The following is a 13,729-nucleotide window of genomic DNA, read 5'->3' as shown; positions in this document are numbered from 1 at the left end:
GCTGTTTTTCTTTCCCATGTGCATGACCTTACATTTATCGACATTAAACACCATTTGCCATTTTTTAGCCCAACTCCCCAATTTATCTAAATCCTCCTGTAGCTGTGCCCTGTCCTCATCTGTATTAACTACTTTACAAAGTTTAGTATCATCTGCAAATATTGCTATTTTACTATGCAACCCTTCCACTAGATCATTAATAAATATATTAAATAATATAGGGCCCAAGACAGACCCTTGAGGCACCCCGCTAGTAACCCTAACACACCCTGAGCTTACTCCATTGATAACCACCCTCTGCTTTCTATCACTCAGCCAGCTATTTACCCACTTCCACACATTATCCCCCAGACCAAGCATTCTCATTTTATATACCAACCTTTTGTGTGGCACGGTATCAAACGCTTTGGAGAAGTCAAGGTATACAACATCCACTGACTCTCCCCGGTCCAGCTGTGAGCTCACCTCCTTGTAGAAGGCGATCAGGTTTGTTTGGCAGGAGCGATCCCTCATGAATCCATGTTGATATGGAGTTAGACAGTTATTATCATTAAGATATTCTACAATAGCATCTCTAAGAAATCCTTCAAACAATTTACCCACAACAGACGTTAAGCTGACTGGTCTATAGTTCCCAGAGTCACTTTTAGACCCCTTTTTGAATATTGGTACCACATTTGCTTGGCGCCAGTCTGGTGGGACAGTCCCTGTCCATAAAGAGTGCTTGAATATAAGATACAGCGGCCTGTCTATCACATTACTTAATTCTTTTAGTACCCGGGGGTGTATGTCATCTGGGCCTGGTGACTTGTCTATTTTGATATTATTTAGGCGTTTCTGAGCTTCCTCCTAGGTTAGGTGGGTGATATTTAGCGGAGGGTTTACTTTATCACTCTGCATTTCCTCCGATAAATTGTTTTCTTTTGTGAAAACAGTGGAGAAGAAGCTATTGAGTAGGTTTGCTTTACCCTCATCGCCCTCTATGATTTTACCCAGGTTATTTTTCAATGGGCCAACGCCATCAGTTTTAATCCTTTTACTGTTTATATAGTTAAAGAACAGTTTGGGATTCATTTTACTTTCCTTGGCAATTAGTCTCTCTGTTTCCTCTTTTGCTATTCTTATTTGTTTCTTACAGATTTTGTTTTTTTCCCTATAAGATATTAGTGCTTCCTCGCTGCCTTCTTGTTTAAGTTTACCGAAAGCCCTTTTTTTGTTTTTCATTGCCCTCTTGACTTCCTTATTTAGCCACATTGGCTTCCTCCTATTCCTAGCCCTTTTATTCCCATAAGGTATGTACCTTCTACAGTGACTATGTAGGACTGTTTTGAAAATTTCCCATTTTCTATCCGTGCTCCTATTACTAAAGATACTATCCCAGTCTATAAGGTGAAGGGCATCTCTTAGCTGATCAAACTTTGCCCTCCTGAAGTTCAGTGTTTTTGTGACTCCCTTGCTGGGCACCCTACTGAAGCACATGTGGAATTGTATAATGTTGTGGTCACTATTTCCCAGGTGCCCCCCGACCTGCACCTCAGTTATTCTGTCTGGCCTGTTAGTTAATATTAAAAAAGGGCCGTCCCTCTAGTTGGTTCCTGCACAAGTTGTGACAAATAATTGTCTTTGATAATTGATAGAAACCTGTTTCCTTTCTGAGATCTACAGCTTTCGGTTTCCCAGTCCTATATCGGGGTAGTTGAAGTCCCTCATAATAATCACCTCGTTATTTTTTGCTACTTCGTCTATTTGTCTCATTAATAGACTTTCCGTGGCTTCTGCTATATTTGGTGGTTTATAACCGACTCCTATGATAATTTTATTATTGTTTTTTGCCCCATGTATCTCCACCCATAAGGACTCGACCTCCTCATTTCCCTCCCATACATCCTCCCGTATTGTAGGCTTTAGACACGTCTTTACATATAGACAGACTCCACCCCCTTTCCGACTTCTACGATCCCTTCTAAACAGACTGTAACCCTGTAAGTTAACTGCCCAGTCATAGCTTTCATCTAACCATGTCTCGGTTATTCCCACTATGTCATAGTTACCTGTAGATATTTCTGCTTCCAGTTCATCCATCTTGTTTGTCAGGCTCCTGGCATTTGCTAGCACGCAGTTTACACGATTTTGTTTTGTTCCAATCTTCTCCCTGTGGATTGTATTAGAAATTTTCTTACCTCCCTTCCAAGTATCTTGTCTTGGACCTTCTTTGTCGCACTTCATATCTTTCATTAGTATGTTCTCTGGTTGCTTGTTCGTGTCCGGCGTTTTTCTTCCCATGCCCTCTTCTTCTAGTTTAACGCCCTCCTAATGAGTGTTGCGAGTCTCCTGGCGAATGTGTGTTTCCCGGGTTTGTTGAGGTGTAGTCCGTCTCTGGCAAGGAGTCCGTCATAGAGGTAATTCACACCGTGGTCCAGGAATCCAAATCCTTGTTGTCTGCACCATCGTCTCAGCCAGTTGTTCACCTCAAGGATCCTGTTCCATCTCCTGACGCCATGCCCGTCTACTGGAAGGATAGAAGAAAAAACTACCTGCGCATCCAGTTCTTTTACTTTCTTCCCCAATGCTTCAAAGTCCTTGCAGATTGTCGGTAGGTCCTTCTTTGCCGTGCCATTGGTGCCAACATGTATCAGAAGAAATGGGTGGACATCCTTGGAGCTGATGAGCTTCGGTATCCTATCGGTAACATCCTTGATCTTTGCCCCTGGGAGGCAGCATACTTCTCTTGCGGTTATGTCCGGTCTGCAGATAGCTGCTTCTGTTCCTCTCAGTAGTGAGTCTCCCACCACCACCACTCTTCTTCCCCTCTTGGCTGTCCTTTTTCTTGTCTCTTCTGGGTGTTTCTGGGTGCTCTTTCCTTTTTTGCTTGCTGGTAGTTCCTCATCCTTAGGTGTGCCATCTTCGTCCTCCACAAGTCCTTGGAATCTGTTTCTCAGTTGTGTGGTTGGTGGTGTCTCCATGGTCTTCTTGCTTCTTTTGGTCACTTGCCTCCACTTGTCTGCCTCTGGAGGTTCTCTGATGCTTCCTTGACTTTCCGTGACCAGTAGTGACGCTTCTTTTCTGTCCAGGAAGTCTTCATTTTCCTTGATGAGTTTTAATGTCGCAATTCTTTCTTCCAGTCCCCGCACCTTTTCTTCTAAAAGAGCCAGTAGTCTACACTTCTGGCAGGTGAAGTTGGTTTCAGCTTCTGGTCGATCTGTGAACATGTAGCACATGTTGCAGCTCACCATGTAGGTTGTCACATCTGCCATGCTGCTCCTTGTCCCTGCTGACTTGATGTCTGTCTTCTTTCTTGCGATACCCTAGGATAAACAAATTAAACAAATTCGCGCGCCGTCAGGCTGGTCCCGGCTGTACCCAACGATCTTCTAGCTGAAGGAGACTCTTCGCTTTTCCGAGAAGGCACCTGGAATATGCAAATTGTCCTTTTCAAGCTTCAATCCCTGGTTTGGCGATGCTTTCCAAGCAGCTGGTCCCGGCTGTACCCAACGATCTTCTAGCTGAAGGAGACTCTTCGCTTTTCCCAGAAGGCACCTGGAATATGCAAATTGTCCTTTTCAAGCTTCAATCCCTGGTTGTCTAACGTAGTCTAACCTGCATGGGCATGTCAACAGATATATCACATAATCAGAATGCATGTGTAATAATCATAGATTTTATATTTCTTTCCACTATAAGAATGTTGAAAGGTATCTCCTTTGATTATATTGTTGCAATTGCAACAGAAAAGACATGGGAATGTCCTGTGTATTTGTGTTGATAAAAACCGCTGTGTGCTCTTCCTCCCACCCATATCAGCCCTAACTAAAATCCTCGATTCTCCTAGATTGATTTAGGTCAGCGGTATGACATGATAGGTGGCTCCTAGAAAATATCAGTGGTGGGATGCATATCCTTGATCACATGCCAAAGTTTCCTCATAATGTTGGCAATTACCATGTGTTCCATAAGTGGTGACCAGTGGAATTCTATCATTTTTATGTTTTGCAGTCGAAGAATCAGTACATATGGTGTCTTGTCAGTGATTGATGTAATACCTCACCAGGATATTCATGGTTACGAAATTTCTGAACCATATCTTTCCTACGTCTCTCCTTCTTAGTCTTGTCAGATACTATCATCTCAATATATTGTAATTGACTTTTGGGAAGGGAATGTATAGTTGTTTTGGAGTGAAAACTCTCCTAATTAAGTAGTGAATATCTATCAGTTGGTTTTGTGAAGAGATCAGTATATAATTTATTGCCCTCAACGTGCACCATGGTATTGAGAAAGCTGAGTTCTTTCTCATGAAACACCATGGTGAACCTCATTGTGGAATGTTGTCCATTCAAGTAATCCAGAAATTGGTGTAAGGATTCAACATCACCTGTCCAAATTGGAAAGATATATATATTCCACAAGAACACAATGTAGTATAAAAAGGTGGCTGCGATATATAGATAGGTGAGGCCTCAAACAATGCCATGAATAGATTAGCATAAGTGGGGGCCATATTGGCCCCCATTGCTGTATGCTTTCGTTGACTGTAATATTGATCCTGAAAAAAAAAAATCTCTGTAAAGTACAGTCTTGAGTAAAGCCAAAATGAAGTCACCGTATCATAGATATATCATCTTTTCTCAAAACTACACACATTGAAAGACACAAGAATGGCATTTTCAGGGACATGGACAGTTTTCAATTTATTCAAGACATTTTGAGTATCAAGGACAAAAGATGGAGCACATATTTGCATAGGACACGTTCCAAAAAGACAGACAAGGGGCTGAAAATTGAATCTATACTGGCCACTATGGGTTGGCCAGGTGGATTCGTCAGTCACTTGTGGATCTTTAGCAATGTATACAGTACAGGGATTATGGGGTTATCCTGAATCAAAAATGTTTTGAGGTCATCCTCAATCACATTTTTTTGTCCAGCCTCATTAACCACATTTAAAGCGCACCTGTCAGCAGGATTGTGCTTAGTAAACCACATACACTGTCAGGTGGGCGCTGTTACACTGATATGATACATTTGTTGATGAAATCTGTGCTGTGGTTATTTTTTAATATTTATTTTCAGTTTTAATGAGATTTTCATGCTTTTGGATGGGCATTTGGGGAGGGGCTTTATGTGGTGCTCTGCTTATGTATTCCACTCTATAACTTCTGACAGGTCACTGTGCCTAAAGTGACCTGCCTCCTATTTAAATACTGTATGTGTAATTGTGGTACAAATCAAGAAATTTACATGTAGCAAAAAGGCCCCGCTGCCCGCTCATGCGCAGTAGCATCTGTCATTTGCCAAGAGATGCTATTGCGCAAACGCGGCTGGCGGTGCCATATTGCTGCGGGCAAATTCCTTTTTCCTTCAAAATGGTGCCCGCACGTGAGCTGTAGTGACACCATTTTGCTGGAGAAAAAATACATTTTTCTGCCTGTGCCCACCTGACGGTGTATATGGTTTACTGAGCACAATCGCATTGACAGGTGCATTTTAAGATCTCCTTCGGAATCCCAATCTTAGGATCCCCTTCAGGAATTACATAAACCTTCCCATCTGCCAACTGTCGAGTTATTTAATCTACATATTGTGATCGATCTTGAATAACTAGTGCCCTGCCTTTAACGGCCGATTTGCAAATAATGGAAGTATCTTTTTTTTTAAAGTGCTTAGTGCGTTGATTTCCCTCTTTTTGAGATTTGGTCTCATCAAGGGAGGCGTACTCAGAATCTCAGCCATGACCTCCCTGGAGACAAAATCAATATATGTTTAAATATTCCTGTCGGCTAGGGGGGATGGTCTCTTATTTTTATGTCTAAGGTATTACCTCGAAAAGGAATAACTTCACCTTGTACCTGCTCAGGAGAAGATGGAAAATCAGAATCCTTCTCAGTTTTATGAAAGAAATATTTCCAACGGGGGGGGGGTGTGTTGGTAATATGATCATTTACTCTTCCTTTCCCACAGACTCTTCATTCTTCCTCTCCTTTTTCCATTTTTGTTGTCTGTCGCTGGTCAAAAACTACTATTTGGTCACATAGCATGACTTGGAAGAAAAGGAGCGCTATTTGATATTTGCAGAGCCCCTAGGGTACCAAAACACCAACAGATGACTCCATTTTGGAAACCAGGCCTCTCAAAGAATTAATCTAGGGGTGTATGTTGAGCATTTTCAACCCATATTTGCTTTGCAGAACTTTATAACATTTGAACGTAAATATGAAAAATTACAATTTTAACAGTGAAATTTTGTTTTAGCCCAGAGTTTGTAATTATCACAAGGGATAACAGAATGACCACATAATTTGTAACAGAATTTCTCCTGAACACGGTGATACCCTAGATATACAAGTTACTGATTGCGTTCTATGCAGGGCCCAGAAAGGAAAGAGCAATATTTCATTTTTGAAGCTGAAATTTGGCTGGAATAAATTGTGAATGCCATGTCTGATTTGCAGAGTCCCTGATGTTCTGTAACAGCAGAACCTCCACAAGTGACCCCATTTTGGAAACTAGACTCATCGAGGATTCCATCTAGAGGTGTGATGAGAATTTTGATCCCACATGTGATTCAGAGAATGACATTTGGATGTGCAAACAAAAATATTTGTTTCCAGTAAAATCTTGTTTTAGCCCCATGTTTATAATTTTGACAAGGAGGAATAGCAGAAAATAAACCTCTTAAATTGTTGTGCAATTTCTCCCGAACATGGCAATATCTCATTTGTTCAAAAAAGTGCTGTTTAAGGCACATGGTTGGGCCCAGAGAGAAAAGGGTGCTTTTTTGATTGAGAGCAAATTTTTTCTGAATGTTGCGTTAGCCGAGCCCCTGAGGTACCTAAACAGCAGAAGCTTCCACAAGTGATCCTTTTGGAAACTGTACCCCTCAAGGAATTCACCTGAGGTTGTGTTGAGCATTTTGAAACCACAGGTGCTTCACAGAACGTTACAACACTTGTTACGTTACTTTTTTTTCCAGTAAAATGCAGTTTAAACCGCAAGTTTTTAAATTTCATAAGTGGTAATAGAAGAAAATGGACACCATAATTTGTTAAACAATCTCTCCTGAATGTTAGCAAATGGCAAAACTTGGAAAGCAAAGAGTGCTATTGAATTTGTGGAGCGCAAATTTGGACACTATATAGAATTTACAGAGTCCCTGAGGTGCCAAAAAAGCCTAAACACCCACAGGTGTCCCTATGTGGCAAACTAAACCCCATAAGTAATTCATCTAAAGGTGTGGTGAGCATTGTTAACTCAGAAACTACTTGACAGAATTGTATAAGATTTTGCCAGGAAAATGAAAAATGTAAGGTTTTTCTACTAAAATGTTATTTAGCTTCAAAGTTTTAATTCACATGTAGGGTAATGGGAGAAAATTTAAATTTTATGTAGTTTTTTTTTACCAAACATAACAATACCCTACTTTTCGAGTACATGTCAAGGCTCGAAAGGAGAGCCACACTACTTGGCTTTTGGAGTGCAGATTTTGATAGAATAGTTTGCAGGATATGTTCACAGAGCCCCTGAGTGGTCATAACAGCAGAACAATTGTAAAAGTGATCCCATTTTACAAATTGCACCTCTCAATGAATTCATCTAAAGCTGCAAAGACTATTTTGGTCCCACAGGTGTTATTACTGTGCAATATCCACGCCATGCTTTTTTTCTGGAGAATTGCAAATAAGCCAGTTTAATGCCCATACATTCTGCCCAGCATGTACTTCTGGAGAGACACAGCATTGTTATACATGTAGTTGTTACCTGGGCTTAGGCACACTGAGGGGATCAGGGCATTTGGACTTGGGAGCGCATTCACTAGATTTTATTTGAGTGGGTGAATGCTATGTTGCTTTTCCAGAGACTTTAATCTACCAGTAACGTGGAAATCTCCCTATATTTCTATTGACAGATGATGGACTTGTTTTTTGCGTGATAAATTGCAGTTTTTATTGGTAGCATTTTGGGGTACTTAACATTTTTAATTTGTTTCAGAATAAGACTAGAATCACATTTATCTTTTACTCTATGCTGAGCACTTAAGTTGGGGTTTCCGTGTAAATTCAAAAAAACATGATTTAGAAGAAATCCCTATTGGATCCATTCACTATAACAAAGTAGAGTAGATAGTCACTTTGGACTCTGGCCACTGTTTTGGTCGTGTCCATCTCGTTAGGCTTGTACACAACTGTGGTTTATCACCCTTTTGTGCGCAAAAAAATTCCTATAACACAAAAAACATGGCAAAAACACGCCACCACCAGAACAGAGGGCAGACTGAGCCCAAAGTGATTCCATCTGCCTCATAGTGACTAGTTGTATCTGGGGGTTTCATCTGAATTTCATGTTTTTAGGAATCTACACGAAAGCCTTGAAGTACTCACGAGAAAAATGTGAACTGAGCATTATTTTGATTTTTAGGAGGCAGGATGAACAACTAAACAATATTTTTATTTTTAAGTTTTTCACCTTGTGGTAAGAATAACAGCTTTACGCTTCAGGTCAGTACAGTTATAGTGATACCAGATTAATATAGTCTTTTTCATATATTTATTTTCTGCTAGTTTTACGCCCCAAAAAATGCTTTTGTTATAAAAAAAAAATTTCACTGTATTCTGAGAGCTATAACTTTTTTTTATTTTTTGCCTGAGAGCTGTATGAGGATTTATTAGTGGGATGAGTTTAGGTTTTATTGGTACCATTGTTGGGTACATAACATTTTTTTTATTCAGATATTTAGCAGAATGAACAGAAACCAGCAATTAAGTTGTTGCTTGCTTTTTATTTTTTATTTTTTTTTTAAACCTTGTTTTTATTGAAAATAAAATTTTCATACATTAATGCAAATATAACTTGAAATATACATGACTAGGTTGTTATAATATGGTAAATAGCCGAATGTACATTCCAAGCATGGTTACTAAGTTATTGCTTTCATTTTTTCTTTACGCTATTCACTGTGTGGTAAAAATGATAAGACAAAATTTATTCTCAGGGTCAGTATGATTTTAGCGATAAAATATTTTTAGAAGTTTTTTTTTATTCTTGCTACTTTGGCACACTAAGGCTATGTGCCCACGATGCAGAAACGCTCCAGATTTTTCCTGAGCGTTTCTGCATCTCCCTGGCAGAAAAAATGCATGCAGATTGTACATGAGTTTTTCCTGCCAGGGACATGCGGAAATGAAGCGTTCTTCACATGCATTTCCGCATGCGGGTTGTCAAGCGCTTTCCAAGCGATATTAGCATCACTTGGAAAGTGCTTGACAACTTGGTCACACTATATAAATCCATGCAAACGGCATGGATTTATATAGTGTGACCTTAAAGAATGGTAAAAAATAAAAAAATAAATTTATACTTACCTTCTGATGGCCCTCAGAGTCTTGCTTTGCTTCGTCCTGGCTTGCCGGCAGCTCGCGGTACACTACACTGAAGGACCTGCCGTCACATGACTATGACGTCAGCGCAGGTCCTTCAGTCCACCACGAGTTGCCGGCAAGTGAAGAGAAGGAGAGCGGGGGCCGTCTGAAGGTAAATATAACATTTATTTTTTATTTTATTCTTTTTTTTTTTTACAGGTTCTATGGTACCCGGGTCCAGAGGAGAGTCTCCTGTCCTCCAGGTACCATCTGCACATTGGAACGCATGGAATGCGCATCTACAGATCCAGTGATGCGGAATCCATGCATTCCAATGCAAGTCAATGGCGGCGAAAATGCAGCGCTTCCGCAAAATAATTGGTAGTGCTGCTTTTTTTTTCCGCAGTGATAATCCGCAGCGGAAATTTCCGCCGCATGTGCACAGCACATACGGATTATCATTGGGGAACATGGCAGGCCTTCTATGCCGCTGCGGAAACGCTTAAAAAACGCATCGTGGGCACATAGCCTAAAAACAGTATTTTACAAACATCAATTTTTTTTTTGAATCGCCTTATTTTGACAGCTATAACATTCTTATTTTTTTGCCAATGTGCCATATTAGGACTTATTAACCCTTTTCTGACGTGGGGCATAATAATACGTGCCTGGGCCTTAATGACCAGACTTAAGACTCTGGGACCTTGATTTCCAAATGAAAATTGGAACTCTGGGAGCTTGTGGAGTGTCGATGTCAGCAGTCTTTCCCATGATTGTGGAGCCTACTGAAACGGACTAAGGGTCCTTTTTTAAACATTTAGGAAGCCTTTGGAGGTGTTTATTGTTAATTATTCTAATTTACTATAGATAATGAGCCTTGTGTTTTCATTGGCTGTAAGCCATAATCATCAACATTAACAGAAATAAACACTTGAAATAGATCACTGTTTTTGTAATGACTCTATATAATGAGTTTCGCTTTTTGTATTGAAGAACTGAAATACATTAACTTTTTGATGATTTTTTTTATAACTGTAATTTTTATTAAAGTGTAATAAAGAAAACAACATAACAGACATCGTACTGCATATTTGTGTAAAATTACAAAAAATTAGTTGCAAAATAATGGTTGAAATATAAACTTTTCTTTCTTTATCTTAAGACTGAGTACAACTGAAGACAACCCAGTAGATAAGTTCAGGGTTGAGAGAGACCTTAATATCAGGCCCATCCTCTCCTCTCTCCAAGACCTTGCCAATGGGTACTCTTTCCAACCTTCAATTTCAACTATAAAGTATTCGCTTACGTTTTACAAACCAACAGACAAAAGACATAAGACAGAAAGATAAGGGGAAGGGGAAAAGGAGGATAAGATCTTTTGAATTAGTCAGCAGTTCTGTTGAGCCCAATAGTAATCCCAAGGTGCCCAGATTGTATTGAAGAGAGTCACTTTATCATTTAATATGGCCGACATATATTACATCCTCCTAATATCAGAAATTCTACTCAACAGTTCCCGAAAGGAAGGGGGGGCTCCCTTCCTCCAATGCAGGGCTATCAAGCATCTGGCCGCTGTTAGCAGGTTGTGCAACAATTTAGAAGAATTCTTACCCATTCCCTTTGGGGTAACATTGAGCAGGTATATAAGCGGATCAAGGGGGATAAAAGTAAATAATACTCTTTGAAGAAGCGATCTGACTTATTCCCAGAACCCTGTAATCAATGTACAGGACCAGAAAATGTGTACCTGAGAAGCTCCCGAGGAGCCACAGCACCAGCAGACATCCGGAAGAAGGGGGTCCATTTTATGCAAAAGTTCCGGAGTGTGATACCAAAACATTATTTTATACTGGTTCTCCTTGTACAATGTACATATGGATTTTTTAGATGCCCTATTCCAGATGGTCTGCCAGCACTGAGGTAGAATATCCATATTAAGCAAATTCTCCCATCTAACCATGTAGGAGTGCTTGGGAAAGGGACTGTTTTGGGGGGCATTAAGAATGGCATAAATGCTAGAAATTAGTCCCTTAGTTGAAGGACTCTTCCTACATATTATTTCATATTCAGTTGGTCTAGATACATTTGCGGAACCGTAGCTGGTTAAAGCTAAATGTGTAATTTGTAGATGTTAGAAAAATTTCCCTATTCGTTATTGAGTATTTGGTTTTGATATCAAATGATAAGATTTCTAGAGTATCTCTATCCACAATGTCTGCGTACCTGAAGAGGCCTGCTGATATCCAGCGATGTACCATTGCTGGATCTGAACTATTAGGTAGTAGAGGCTGATATATGAAAGAGACCAATGGTGAGTTTAATGAGACTAGTTCAAAACACTTCCTGCAAGCTGTCCAAATATTCCTAGTGAACTGGATGGGGCCTAAGAGTAGGGTTGTTAGTTTAATGGGATGGGGCGACCATAGTAATGAGTTTGGGTGAATAGGTGCCAACCACAATTTCTCTATTTCCGTCTTTTTGTTGTATGTCCATAGTGAGGCTCAAGACTGTATTCTACGTGGGTGGGCAGCCCAGTAGTATTTGATTATATCCGGTACCGACAGGCCACCAGTATGTTTATGTGTAGTCAAAATTTGTTTAGTTATTCTGTGGCGTTTCTTACACCAGATAAATCTTATAAGGCTAGCCTGTAAGGACTTAAGTTCACCGACATTTTAATTGCTACTATTCTTCCCATTAGTGAAATTATTAGTGACTTCCATTTGGTCAATAGACCCTTAAGTTCTCTAAATAGATGGGGAAAGTTAGTTGAATGTAGAGTGCTATAGGAGGCCGAAATATTCCCCAAATATTTGATTGCTTGTTCTTTCCATCGAAAATTATAATTTAGTTTAAGATGATCCATTGTATCCTGTGGGAGGTTCAGTGGAAGGGCCTCGGTTTTAGAGGGATTAACCTTGTACCCTGAGAGGTTTCCATACTCTTTCAAAGTCGAAAGGAGGTTGGTCAATGTGATGTGTGGCTAAGTGAGTTAATAATACAACGTCTGCAAACAACGAGATTTTAAAAATCTTAGCTCTTACTGTCACTACCTCTATATTGGGATTAAGGCGAACAGCTGCCGCTAATGGTTCAGTGCAAAGTGCAAAGAAGAGGGATGACAAGGGGCACCCTTGTCTCGTTCCATTAAAGATTTTAAATGTCGGAGAGGAACAGAGGGGAAATTTAATTGATGTGGAGGGATATTTATATAGTACGTTTAGCGCTGTTAGGAAAGACCCCGAAATCCCAAAGGCCCCCACAGTCTCAAACTTTGATATTCTAATTTTGTGAGATGCATCTGTATGTTGAGATAATTGGCACCACCAAATAATAAAGGGAGCTAAGGTAATGCATACTGAATAAGCAGAAGACAAAGCAAGAGAAAGAAGTATGCATAAGCAGGCATCACCAAGATAAAGGCAAATAATTTTTTTGAAATATGCAAAACATTAAAAACTTTTAAAAGAGCCAATGGCCACAAAATACAACCCAAAGCAACCAGAGTCTGCTGAGTTGGACCCCCCTTTTGATTTGGGGGAAAACTGCTAAGCTAATATTATGACACCTATAATGCAAATATTTGCAAAAATATAACACAAACAGTTACTTGTATGATTCCCTGGTTCAGGTGGAACAATCAAATGACATATACAGCTGACACCCATGGGAATTGCCGCCGCCGGGGGGTGCTATTCCCTTATTCCCGTCCGCCCTTTTAGGGCCCCTTAGTGACTGTCGTTTTAATGCGTATCTGTGGTCATTAAGGGGTTAATTCAATTGAGAATCTGTTGTCAGACTTGAAGATTGCTATTCACCAGAGGACACCATCTAACTTGAAGGAGCTTGAGCAGTTTTTCCTTCAGGAATGGGCAAATATGCCAGTGGCAAGATGTGGAAAGTGCATACAGACTTATCCAAAGCAACTTGCAGCTGTAATTGCCGCAAAAGGAGGCTCAACAAAGTACTGATGATAGGGGATGAATAGTTATGCACCCTGAAGCTTTAATTTATTTTGTCCTATTTGTTGTTTGCTTCACAATAAAGAAAACCAAATGTTCACAGTTGTAGGCATGTTCTTTACATGAATTGATGGAAACCCTCAAAAAACTGTAATTCCAGGTTGTGAGGTAGCAAAACACGAAAAAATGCTTTCGCAAGCCACTGTATATATTTTTTGTGTCATTGAGACAAGAGTATTAGTTGCTCTTTAAACCGCATGCAAAAAATTAAGGCTTGAGGCCTCTTTTACATGCGTTTTAGGGATTTTTTTTATTACATGTGAGCCAGTACAGGTAGTAATTGGCTGCAGCAGTCATATGTCCTTTTTGGGATGTCATCGATGCATCTGTAAACTAACAATAGTAGCAAGACAC

General features: G+C 40.0%; 1 protein-coding gene across 1 annotated transcript in view; it reads left to right on the top strand.

Moving 5' to 3' along the window:
• Positions 1–13,729, top strand: part of TEX10 (testis expressed 10) — a 269,253-nt gene that overhangs the window by 201,908 nt on the left and 53,616 nt on the right. The window lies entirely within an intron of this gene.

This window comes from Phyllobates terribilis, unplaced genomic scaffold (assembly GCF_046119375.1).
Source record: "Phyllobates terribilis strain yellow unplaced genomic scaffold, ASM4611937v1 Scaffold_4__5_contigs__length_816908805, whole genome shotgun sequence".
Lineage (NCBI taxonomy): Eukaryota > Metazoa > Chordata > Amphibia > Anura > Dendrobatidae > Phyllobates > Phyllobates terribilis.
Note: the sequence above shows the minus strand (reverse complement) of the source record. Positions and strands in the feature narration are given on the sequence as shown.